Genomic DNA, 13,486 nt, shown 5'->3' with positions numbered 1-13,486 from the left:
AAATTGAGGAAGGTTTCTCCATGAGCTTCATTACTTAGGCAACAAATACACATTTTGATGCTTTGTTGCACAGCACATAAATGTTGATACAAGATTTTCACTGAAGATCATACCTGCATCAGTGTAAGAGGCTGTGCATTTGATTCAACATTGTCAGATAGTATTATATCACCTTCTGGTTTGTTTTTGTTTGCATTCATTTGTTTGCTTATCCTTTCCCTTTCAACCTTTCTCAGTCACTTTGAGATAGATGTGTCTCTTATACATCTGTATGTCAGGGAACATGTTGGAATCTGTGAATACAGTGATGAACACACTGAATACATGCCTACCCTCAAAGAGCCTATGTTCTCCAAGGACAGCGAACATGAATGCAGGCACTTCATACCCAGAAACTAACAAAGTACTGGGCATATAAGATGGTAGGAATAAATAGATATTGATTGAATGAACTTATGTTTTCAAAATCAGTTACTAAGGAAGTGGTAGAGCATTTGACAACAAAATCAGTTACTAAGGAATTGAAACTTACGGCCACACAAAAGCCTGTACACGGAGATTCACAGTATCTTTACTCCTAATAGCTGAAACTTAGAAGCAACTAAGACATCCTTCAGGAGGTAAATAAACAGTGGTACATCCAGACAATGGAATATTATTCAGCACTAAACAGAGATGAACTATCAAGCCATGGGGGGGAAAAGCATGGTGGAAACATAAATGCATATTATTACTAAGTCAAAGAAGTCAATCTGGAAAGGCTACATAGTATATGATTCTAACTATATGACATCCTGGAAAAGACAAAACTATGGAGCCAGAAAAAAGATTAGTGGCTGCAGAGGGGTCGGGGAACAGGGGTCAGGAGTGGGGTGTACAGGGATAAATAGGCAGAGCACAGAAGATTTTTAGGGCAGTGTGAATACTTTGTATGATATACCATAATGGTGGATGTGTGTTATACACACCTTTCTGTAGAATGTACACCAAGAGTGAACCATAATACAAACTATGAACTGTGGAGAATAATGAAGCATCACTGTAGTTTCATTGATTGTAACAAACATACCACTGTGGGACTAGATATTGATAGCGGGGTAGGCTGTGAATGTGTGAGCAAGGTAATATGAGAACACTCTGTACCTCATCAGTTTTGCTGTGAACTGAAAACTGCTCTAAAAAAGTAAAGTCTTAATTAAAAAAAGAAGAAGGGATTAATCAAAACCCTGCTAAATTCTTCAAAGGAGAATTATACAGAGCTAAAGGAACATTTAAAAGAGATATCTAATCTAGGGACCAGAAAGCTCCCTGATAAATGACTCTTTAGCTCAAGGATGCCAGAAAATAAAGTAAGGGAAAAGGAGTCCAAGAAGAGGGATCAGAATTTTTTTTTCTATTTTCATTTAGCTGTATTTTCTAGCTCTGTATAGAGAGCAACATTTATAAAGCAAGTAAATATATAAAGTGGAACAAGTGCTATGATAAAAATTTCTAGCTACTATAAGGGCCTACAAGAAATAAAACAAGGCAAGGGGAGGCAATCAGGAAAGACTTCCCAAAAGTGCCATTTAATGGATTGTTTATGTAAATATAGAATGAATAAATAGAGCTTTATGAATAAATCAGAAGATATTTTTCATCAGCTGTAAAATGAAATTTCCATTTTCAGAGTTGCTATGAAAATTAAAGAATAGTTAAATTAAGCTACTTTAAATCCAGTTTCAAACAAGGCAATAAATAATCACATAAAAAACAAGTAAGACTCCTAGTACAATGCCTACTACATATTAAGCATTTAATAAATGATTTATTATTATTATTATATTATTATTATAAGTAAAAACTTAAGTTTCTTTTGTAAAATGCTATAATCTTATGGGATTCTTTTGAGGGTTAAATTAAATTAGAAAATGTGGGTTAAGCATATATTACTGTTTAGAATTTAGTAAGAATCAAAATGATCATGTTTCATAGTTAAAAACACATAAATAGCTGTTAGGTAGGTATATGGATAGTCACTGATATTGGTAGCATAAAGAAATTTAATGTGATGGAGAAAAGCGTCGACATGTAAGGTGTCTCTGGCAAAGTTTCCAGAAGAAACCAGGAGCCATAGAAATGAGGAGAAATGGAACAAGTTAGGAAAAAGAACCTGTACAGTTCCCAGCAAGGACTCCCCCAGGACAGGGACACCATCCTTTAACAGAACGTCCGAGCTTCTTACCACCCAAAAATGGAAAAACAAGAGATTTCATAAATCTGTAATGAAGCCAGGGAATTAACACAAATAAAGTAAAATTCAGTTATCTACCATTTTACTCCTAGACTGAGAGAGATCTCAACTTCATGAAGAAGAGCAAAACTGCCTCCTTTATACGGCAACTGAAAACCCCGAGTGTTTCCAACCACAATCCATGAAAGCAGCTCTGGGGGTCTTGGATCAGACATTTTATACTGGAAAAAAAAAGGCAAAATATCCATGCCTGCTGAGGTTAGCCATTAATATCAAGATGAATAGAGGGTTTTTACAGCTCAAAAACTATGACATTGAAGGTTTACAGTTACAGGTAACATATGAGACACCAAAGAGGAGAAAATAAGAAGAAAAAATTAAGCTGTTAGCCTGAATGTTCTTCTCAGTATTTCTTATGAAAATAAAGAGAATAGAGAAAAAAACATGAAGGATAATCTTTAATGGAAGCCCCTTGATAGATTTACCAGTGGACTGGGGAAAGGGTGAGCCTAGAAAAAAAGGAAGAAATGGTACTTCTCAACAGAAGAGGTAGTGAACACCTCAGCTAAAAGGTTCTGTAATCATTTCTTACTGAAAAGGTGAATCAGATGGGCTTACTGAAGTAGCAATAAATAACCGCAAATGCACAAACATCGTGGAATTATGAATAAAAATCTGAGTAGGAGTATCTATTTTACTGTGATATCTCCATGGGAGAATGCCAGAGATAAAGGGAAACGGGTTGGACACCACAAGCCTCTTAAAATGATCGCTTGGGGTTTGCTGCACACAAACTGTGAAAATAAAATGCTTCTTCGATTTTATTGGTTCAATCTATCCAGGATCATAAGTACGTAATCAGGTATGTTTCAGAATATTACATTTTAAAAATAGCATTCTTATTTTATTTGCCTAATCTCTCATTGCCCTTCAAATCAGTTATTTGTGCACTTGACGTGGGCAATATATAACCTCACGTTTTCTTCTTGGATTCTGTAAACAATATAACAAAGGAAACAATTTGGCATCATCAGCTCAATATTAACTGAATATTTCAAAAGTAAAGAGTTTTCTTCAATGCTATATTGATTACCTGACACAATCCTTCCCAGGAGGCAGCATATATTCTAAAAAGCAAGAGCATATACAAATTCAAAGTAAGTTCTATTAGAGTAGACTGCCAAGGCAATTATCAAGATGATTCAGGGATAAATCCCTCTTTTACCCAAGCCTCAAATTATGCTCAGACATAAAGACATTCTTAACCTAAATCAGGTACAACGTTGTCCGAGTTCTCCATTTTATCCCAAGCACCAGAAACCTTAAAAAAGGAAATATAAAAGAAAGTAAAAGTATATCCATATATTTCGCATCTTAGGGTATAAAAAGTGTTGCTTGAATGTGATTACAGGGTCCAGTTAAAGAGAAGAAAATTGTCACAAATCCTTAATATTTATGTTGCACTTTATGAAAATATTATTTACACTTTCCTGGTACTAAAAATTGTACATACTGAACAAGCATTTTGGGGGTTGCCTATTCTATGCTAGGTCCTGAGATCTCAACATTAGATATACCAAAAAAAAAAAAAAAAGGTAAAATTCAGCTTTTATTCGTAACAAACATATCAGTGAGAAATTGCATCCAGAGTCTATCAGGGGTGTACCTAAAGAGAGTGAGTAGCCCAGGGATGGTATGGTGGTTTCTGAAGCACCAGGCATTTGGGTTTCTTGGATCTTTTCCCTTCAGTATCTTATCCTTGGAGTCACAATCTGGCTGCTGGAGTTCTCGCAATAAGATATTGGCAACCAGACCATTCCCCTCCCCATTTAAGGAAACTTCCTCTCTACCCCCTCCAACTAAGTAAAGCTTACATTTCATTGGAGAGAACTTAGAAACATGGCCACACTCAGCCACAAGGAAACCTGAGAATCTTTTAATTAAAAAGAGGAGGATGGGTATTGAGTAAGCAATAGAATGCTTGGGCAAAGTGGTAGGTGAGGCTAATGGCTGGGCATCCTTTTATTGACAGTATAGCACAGAGGTTAAAGCCCAGACTCTGTTGTCACATTGCCTGGATAACCTTGAGGAAGTTAGCTACTCACTTTGCATCTCATCCATGAAATGGTGATAATAACCGTATGTACCTCACATGAATATTAAATGAGCTAAAACAGGAGAAACCCTTAGAAAGCATACTAAAATACAGTAAATATTCAATAAATAAGATCTATTGCTGGTACAATGTTAATGGTCTAGTGTGTCTTTGCATAAGAAACAACAATGCCATTAACTAGGGATTATGACCTACCAAGAGGCCTGGCATAATTAGATTTGTTTCTTAAGAAGAAAACATCATCTGCTGTGGTAAGATTTAAACTGTTGTCAAGGAGGTTAAGAGGACATTTCAACTGAGATGATAAGGTTCTGAACTAAGTCAAGGAGATAGACTGTATTTTAGACTCTTGATAATACTGCCAAATTTCTTGTTGAAAAACTAGCAATTTTGTCTACCACCAAGATAGTGACAACTCACAAAAACGCAACACATTGATCTTTTTCTTTAAAATTTTGCCAATTTATTAAGTGAAATTATGTGTTTTATTATTTCTTTAACTTGAATATTTTTCATAAGAATATTAGCATTGTATTTCCTATGTATTTATCTGTTTCTATCTTTTTCCACCTATATATTTAAAACAATGTTCCTTCTACTGTTTCTATGAGTTCATATATAATGTTTTTAACTATTTACATACCCTACTGGTTTCCAGATTTAAGGCTACATGGGGGAAGGGTCAAAGGGTGACTTCTCTTGATTTAATTGATATACCAAAAAAGAGGCAAAAGAGGAGAGTCAGTTCAAGGGGGATAGTTTTGTGGAAAAAGTCATACAAACCCTCCTCTCAAAAATCAATGACATTTTTAGTAAATTCTGTAGAGATTCAAAATATTTTAAAGAGTACATTTCCTATGGAGAGAACATGAACACTCCCTGAGTCCTGCTTTAAAGTCAGTGGGGAGTAAAACCAGAATTTGCTCAAGGGGAAAACCAACCATTGGTTATCCTTATTAAGGTTATTCTCATGCACTTTATATAATTGATGTCATTATTAATTGAAATATTTTTCCATTATGGCTCCTAAGTGGTTGTTTCTGGCATACAGGAAAGCAGTTTTAGATAATTTTAACTGGATTCTTAGAAATCCTGAGTTTTTCATTTGATTGTCTTGAGTGCTAATGATGATTTTAGTGATTATAAGTCTTGATTATCCTAAATCAATGAGGGGAGTAGTGTTTAGATATATAAAGATCAAGGAAAGAATAATATTTTATCAAGAAATTCATACATTATTATACTAGACACTTAATTCTTTTATTCTCCTTGAAATATTGTCTTATGTCATCTTAGAGTTAAAATGAGGCTTCTGAGAGCTGTAATTATTACTCTGAATGGTCACACATCTTCATAACATTTACTCACAAATTTTATTACATCTATTAAGTATACAAAATACATCTAGATTAAAAAACATGCTTGGTAAGGCTAAGATAAGACACCAGAAATAAGAATTAAAAGAAAAACTACTTTTCCTACTCAATGCACTTCTCACACTAAATGCATAAGGTTTGGGGGCGGGTTTTTTTTGTTTTTGTTTTTTGTTTTCCTTATATTAAACAATCCTGAAACAAACTGCGAAGAGTTACCACAGACTCCACAGGTTAAGGGCTCAGTTCACAAGATTTTCCCTCACTTCAGATGACAATCACAAACTTCAGGCTACATCTGATCAACCAGCTCTAAACTGAAATTCCCCTGAGCTCCTCCATAGGTATGATAATTTTCTAGAAAGGCTCACAAAACTCAGGAAAGGACTCGACTTACTATTACTCATTTATTGTAAAGAATATAATTCATGAATAGCCACGTAGAAGAGATACGTAGAGCGAGGTGTGTTGGAAGGGGCATTGATCTCCCATGTCCTCTTGGGCACAGCACCCTCCAGCATCTCAACAGAGGGTTCTCCGCTCTCCAACCCAGGTTCTCTGAACCTCTTCAGTGAAGGTTTTTACAGAGGATTCATTATGAAGGTATGATAGATTAAATCACTGGATCACAGTTGATTAAATCCTTCAACCTCCAGCCCCTCTCCCCTATCTGGAGGTAGAGGGTAAGGGGATTGAAAGTTTCAACCTTCTAATCACAAGGTTGGTTCCCCTAGGCAACCAGTATCATTTTTATAGGATTTGCAAAAGTCACCTTATTAACATAAAGCCAGGTGTGGTTGAAAGGGACTCCCTATGAATAACAAAAGAGGCTCCCTTCAGTTTTAGGCTCTAGTCTGTTTCAGGAGCCAGAGACAACAACTAAACATTATAAGGAAAGATGCTCCTATTGCTCTTATCACTTAGGAAATTACAAAGATTTTAGGAGCTCTGGCCAAGAGCCAGGGATAAAGAACCAAAAATATGTATTTCTTACTATATCACAATATCATAGTAATAAAACCTAAAGATAAATTGAATCTTAAGCAATATGCATTGTTCTGATGCAACTGAATTTTCATCTCCAGAAACATAGGGAAATGAAAAATAGAAAACAGCAAAATTTAACAGAAATATGACTTGGCCAAAAAGAACAAGCATATGTAGATGCTGACATATTATGATTTAAAATACTTAAATCATTTGAAAGAGCTGTCTATATTCATTTTTTTATTTAAAAGAAATTTCCTTACTATATATGGTTGAGAAAAAAACCCAGAAAAATAAGGAATATGTTTAATTCTAAGTGTGTGTTTATAAGCTAACAGAGATTATCTCTAGAGATTCACAGATAATGGACTTTTCTGTTGTTGTTTTTCATTTAGGTTTTTCAAATTTTTGACAATAAATATCTAAAACTTTTGACAGTGAAAGGGAGCAGGACCCTGTGGGCCCCACCCCTTCCACCCTTGCCTCTTGTTTATAGAAAGGCTGAAGTCTCCCAGGCCTCCCTGAGTCGTGGAAGAACAGGCTCAAGCAGTTGATTAGGACAAGCCTTCAGGCACTAGGGGATGGCCATGATTCTGACTACTTATCACAATTAACTGAGATTATTCCCCTATTTTTCTGTAAAACTTTCATGGCTGAACAGAATCTTTGGAGATGTTTTTTTGGGGGGATGCTTGGTCTACCAGACTGCAGCCATTCTGGTTAAAAGCAACTTTCCTTTTTGTTACCAAGGCTGTTGCCCCCAGGATCAAATTGCTCCCCCTCCCTGACTAGAAACCAATCACTTTATTCTAAGTCGCAGGAGGTGGCTGCAGAGAAGAAACAAGAACTGGTTAGAACCAAGGGAGTCCAAGATGGTGAAGGATCTGACTTCCAGTGGACCTTGAGCCTCATTATATGCTCATTGTAATATATTAACATGCTAAGTGACACACCCACAAGAGCCACGACAGTTAAGCACTGCCATGACAACCACAAGAAAAAGAAAAGCCCATATGAGGACTGATTGGCTCCAGCACACCCAGAAGGAGGACATAATGGCAGAAGCCTCACATAAAAGACACCTCGGCCCAGTTGGAGCCAGAGCCATCTCTACTGGTCACCTTGGCTGACAGCTCCCCATTGGAGCACTTCCTTCCTCACTCAAGCAGTTTTTCTTTCCTTCTCCCTGCTGGAGCACTTTCCATTTCCCTTTCTGAGCAATAAAGTGGCTGTTCACTCTGTCCCTCTGCCTCTGCTTGGAGAATTTCTTTCACAGCCAGCACTATTTAGGACCCACACTTTGGTGGGCTTCCTAATTTAGGGGTCCCTCCATCTGCTAATGAAACCAGAAAAAAATATTAAGTTGAAAGTGTTGAAAAACAAAATTCAATTGAGTAAATTTGAAGATCTAATTAGTTTTCTTAAACAGGTGATTCATGAATTGGACAGCGTCCATTCTATCAACTACAAGAGCACTCTGAGGGGTTGTACAAGATGGACAGTTCTTCTAGGAGGAAGGGTGGGGCAAGGCATCATTTATAAAAAGCAGATGGCTTCTTTTGGTGGGGGGAGGGAAAGCAAGGATTTTATTATGCAGACTGCCTCTTCTTCCTCTGGGGGATTGAGAGAGGCCACATGTCAGATTACCTTATAGGTACTTGACCAGAAAATTCTAGACTGTTCCATTAAGATTCCATTTCTGGGAGAGGTTATAATTGCAGTTAGGTCAGGTACTAAATCTAGGTTTGGTATCAAGTGACGCCATTTTCTTCTTAGCCAAAGAAAATCAACCATAATGCCCCATTTCAGTTTCTATAATTCTGTATTACAGAAATAATTTGGGGTTAATTTAAGACAAAGGTAAGCTAGACCATCTAGATGAGAATTTCTTATTAGAGAAGCCCTACACATTTTATAAAAGATAGACATCATTATTACAATTGCATAAATATTTTTAACTGAGCCGAAATTCTTGAGAAAGTGGGATTCCCCATGAGAGAATCTCCACGCTCTTTATTGTCCTGGCTCAGATAAAATGTTCACCAGAGTTGCTTTTTTTTGCAGTTTTCTGGACAATTTATTGACAGTTCAAATGGGACCAGTAAGAATGGAGTTAAATAAAGAGAATAACAGAAATTCTGTATGTGTGTATATTCAAGGTGTGGATCGTCTGTTGCTTCATTTCAAATCTGTTTCTTATCTAAATCAAATTCCTTCTTGGGATTTTCTTTAAATATTTCTCCAACATTCTGTCTCTGTGTTTTTATTTTTATATACAACTTGAAGATTTATTTGAATGTCTCCATTTTCCCAGCCAGAAAGTGCTACATGGCTTTAAAGTAAATACAAAACTTTACTTATTGATGTTCAGCTGTCCAAATGTCTTTTAAAGATTACTCTTCCCTTTTTATCCAGAGCTTCATGAACCTAAGATACAAATTCTGGAATGTTCTTATTCTAGTCTCTTTTTTCCTTCAAAATATAAAACTTCCAGTCATATAAGTAAACAGAATAATCAAATAAAAGAGGAAACCTTATTAACTCCATTACTCTTTTGTTTCTCTGTCCTCTTGCTTTGGTTATATCCTGGATTAAGACATAGGAAGTCAATGCCTTCTAGCATTTATTTTAGAATGTTGGTTTGTTTGTGCTGGGGATACTTGTATGTGCAATGGTGGGGGGAAGCTATTCTCATATCTTGTCACCACATTTAACTGAAAGGGACTGAGCATCCAAGTCAAATTTTGTGAACAAGACCATAGTATAATTTGAAGATAAACATTAGCCTTACGGGTGTTAAACAAGAAGACCATCAGATTGAGGTGGTTCTAATACCTTAGCAGTCTCCTTAAGCCTAAATGCCTCAAGGTCAAGAAATCAAAACCTAAGGACAGCCAATCACAAACAGCCAATTCAGCTTTTTCACATAAGGTAAATGTTTAAGTTATCATCAATCAAGTAATTTCCATGCTTTGCTTCCATCTCTTCTCTATAAAAGTCTTTCCTCTAGCTCCTATCAGTGGCACACTCCTAACCACTTCCCTTTGGTGCTAGCCCTTAGAATCAATTTTTGCTCAAATAAACTCCATTTTAACATGCCTCAGTTTATCATTTAACATAGATAAAAGTCTACTTCAAAATTTATATTAGCTACAGCATGAGTTAATGTGGTATTTTTTTTTTTGGAGAATAATCACAATCATATCTTTATTTTTATAACTGTAAATGTGATTCAAATGTGTCCACCAATAATTTTTCAAAATCTAGGGTGGAGATGGACACCCTAGATATCTCATTGGGCTTAATTAAGGACCACTCACAGTAATACATTTTTAGTATAAAGTGTAGCACGATGTTAACCCATTTTACCTTTTGCACATTCATGTTATATTTCTGGCTGAAAATGCAAAAAAAAAAAAAAAAGAAAAAAAGAAAAAGAAAAAAAAGCTTCACCAATTTGTATGTCATCCTTGCATGAGGGTAATGCTAATTTGTGTATCTGTCCAAATTTAGTATATATGCTGCCGAAGCAAGGTCATTTAGGGCACTTTTAATAAAAGTGAACTTTGAAATACTTTAAAACACTACCTTATTATTTGGAGTGACTCAAACTGTTAAAATTCCCTGTTTCTAGAGCACATTTTGCATATTTCCTCTCCTTTCTCCACATAAACATTCACCTATCTGGAAAATTTTTACTAATTAAATTGCTGGGGAGTCTGTTTTTGGCCCTCCACTCCTGATAAGCACTGCATATCAAAGGCCTCAAGCTGGCATTTCTGAACCATAGATACGAAATGATCATACTGACAATTATTCAACACTTTGAGAGACAAAAACCCAGTGTTCTACCCTTATTGGGCAAAATTACTGTCCATATTTAACTAATGGGGATTCATTTGTTCCAAATTCAAAAGGTCTCTGCATTCATTTAGGACATAAAAACAAATTATAATAGTTTTAAGGCAATGGAATTCTGAGTTATGACAAAGTAATGTTTTGCATTTTTTCCTGCATTTTAGAACCCACACATCCTGGTTTAAGATTCAGACCTCTGGACACAATTATGGTTGACCAGTAGGCTTTTTAGCTGACAAATGACTAGCTGACTTGGAAATCAGTTCTTAAGGCCTCCAGAGAGAAACGTGCTGCTATCCCTGAGCTTCCAGCTCCTGGATTTTTCACATAGTTTTTACAGAAGAAACACCTCAGGTGCACCAAAGCTTTGTGTAATGAAATCTTACAGAACAGCCCGAAAAATATAACTTCCCCACCTGGATTCAGTGGTGGGTTAGAGCACATTTAATTTCAAGTCAATAGATTTCCTGCACATCAGCACGTAAGGGATTAAAGACAATTCTAGTTTTGTTGCCCTAAATGTACTGTTATTGTTATCAATTCATGCAGCCGTGAAATAAGTTTTCAATAAATCTAAGATTAACTATTATTTTTTTGCCTATAAATAAAATATAATCATCTTAAAAATCAATGAAGGGAAAACCATCATATCCATTAACCTGGCTCAGAATCCCTCCAGGCCCTTGGTATGAAACACAGTGCTGTGGATCTTTCATTTTATTGAGCTATATCTCTTTGTATGGCAACCAGCAGGCAAAGGAAAAAAAAATCATATCTAAAAATCAAAGACTATCGTTTTTTGTTCTGAAAACCACTGAGGCAGGGGCTGAATATTCTTTTCTGCCTGGGGTTAATTTTTTTTTCCGCTTTAATTTGCAATCAGATGCAATAAAAGAAAAAAAAAAAAATAAGGACATTGCCTCAAGTAGCTAGTGGCTTTATTACCATCTCTACTGCCAGTCTCCACTTTTTATCACTTCCAAATCCTTTGTTTTTAAAGTCACCTGCACAACGCTGAAATGTTATAAACACCTTTAGTTGTCTTCACCAACTGTCATTTTGTACCATCTGCTGTTACAGTCTCAAAAGCAGTAATGCATGGGGGTCAAGGCCACTTTCTCTCAGGAAACTAAAAAACAACAGAGCCAAGTCATTTAGTGTTTTTTTCTCTTTTTCCCTGTCAGCTTTACTACACCCTGGAGTGGACATTTTCTTTGCCTTTCAGTTGTGAATGTTCCTCAAAAGACGTGAACTTCACAATAAGGTAACCATACAAAAACAAGGTTTTATAGACAACCCATTATCAACTAGCAGAAGGGGGTGATTAGTCATCTGCTCCACTTGAAATAGATCCAAAAACTTCAAGCCAGTGCTGCAGAGAGAAATGCGTTTATCTCAGGTTCCAGACTAGAGTCTTGTGAAGGGCATCTGCAGAAACCTTCTGAAAGACTGTAAGTAATCTCAAAAGCCAAGCAGCAAGAAGTTGAACAGCTCTCCTACTGCCCAAAACACAGTATTTTTGCCTACCTCTATACCCCTCCACCTGAGATGATCCACACTTTTCACCTCTCTTTGGATGAGAGTCAGAAAGGACCACTCTTTGTTTCTGCTTTTGCTGGCTACTAAAAAATGGTCAGTTCCATTAAATCAATCCCACCACTTGGTCCAGACAGGTTCCCTAAAGTCGTAACCCTTTCTTAAAATGAAAGGAATATTAACCAGCAGATTCTCCTCTCTTTATTTCAAATCGTTACAAATTCACATAAATTTCTTCAACATATAAGAGGTCCAGTTTACCCTCAAGGCAGTTCACGTGCAATTTCAAGTTTTCCCTACATTAATAAAATACAATCGCCTTAAAAATCAATATGAGAAAACAATCAGAACCATTAACCTATCTCAAAATCCCTTCAGCCACTTGTATGAACCACACAGAGCTGAGTCTTTCATTTTATTGAACTGTATAATTCTTTGTAAGGGATCTAGCAAGGGAAAAAAAATCAAAGACTCAAGTGTTGTGTTCTGGAAATTAGAGAGAAGTGAGAATGTGAACATAGATTTTGACCTTTTTTGATTATAGGAAAAACAGATTTTCTAGACCCAGGAAACAAATGGTTTTGAGCTACTGGAAAAACGTTAGCTTGGTTTGGATTCTGCCTTTGACAATACTTTGTCATGAGCAATTTATAAACCTGGGCATCAGTTTCGAAAATTGTCAGAAACTTTTCTTTAAGACTTAAAAAAAAGGAAGAGAAAGAAAAAGTTGCTTTTAAAAGTAGAAGTGTGAGTCAAACACAACGAAAAGACAAGATTGATTTAGGAGCAGACCTGTAATATATGAGCGGAAATGCCAATACTCATATGAATTTGGTCACTATTACTTCTTCATGGTTATTATTATTAATTCTCTTCTTTCCCACTGAAATTCCTTTGTAAGGTCCAATAATGAGAAAAAAGTCAGAAATTGTAACTGGACTTTAAGCATTTAATTTCATTAACATTTGTAGAAACTTATATTTCATTGATAGACTCTTTAGGAAAATATCCTTCTTACAAATCCCCCATCCCTTTGAAAATATAAAATATCTCTTCAGTTAATGCAAGGATAAAGTAAATAATTTTCTAGTAGTAGATTTAACAAGGCATGAACATGTTAAGAATATAAATAAGGACATTATTATAATAGTCACACAAAAACAACTCTGCATGGGATGAGAAAAGGTATAGGTTGGTAGTCAGACATTATGAAAATGGACTGAAAAGCTAGTTTTGGGTAGAACTTCAAGAAAACAATCTCATATTTTTAATACTTGGGCAAACAGAATTTAAATTATCATTTTGCTCAATATTCCTAAAAACCTAACATAATAGCTAAACATTTAGAGAAAGAAAACTATACATGATTGCCTCAGGAAGAAT

The 13,486-nt window shown here is 35.8% G+C and overlaps 1 protein-coding gene and 1 pseudogene across 2 annotated transcripts in view; both read right to left on the bottom strand.

Annotated features, from left to right (window-relative positions):
• LOC116664161 overlaps positions 1–13,486 on the bottom strand; it is a 265,889-nt gene that overhangs the window by 192,754 nt on the left and 59,649 nt on the right. The gene's annotated exons all lie outside the window — the stretch shown is intronic.
• LOC116664506 lies at positions 10,143–10,242 on the bottom strand (annotated as a pseudogene).

This window comes from Camelus ferus, chromosome 6 (genome assembly GCF_009834535.1).
Source record: "Camelus ferus isolate YT-003-E chromosome 6, BCGSAC_Cfer_1.0, whole genome shotgun sequence".
In the NCBI taxonomy this organism is placed as follows: domain Eukaryota; kingdom Metazoa; phylum Chordata; class Mammalia; order Artiodactyla; family Camelidae; genus Camelus; species Camelus ferus.
The sequence above is the reverse complement of the archived record's forward strand: the minus strand, read 5'-3'. Positions and strand labels throughout refer to the sequence as shown.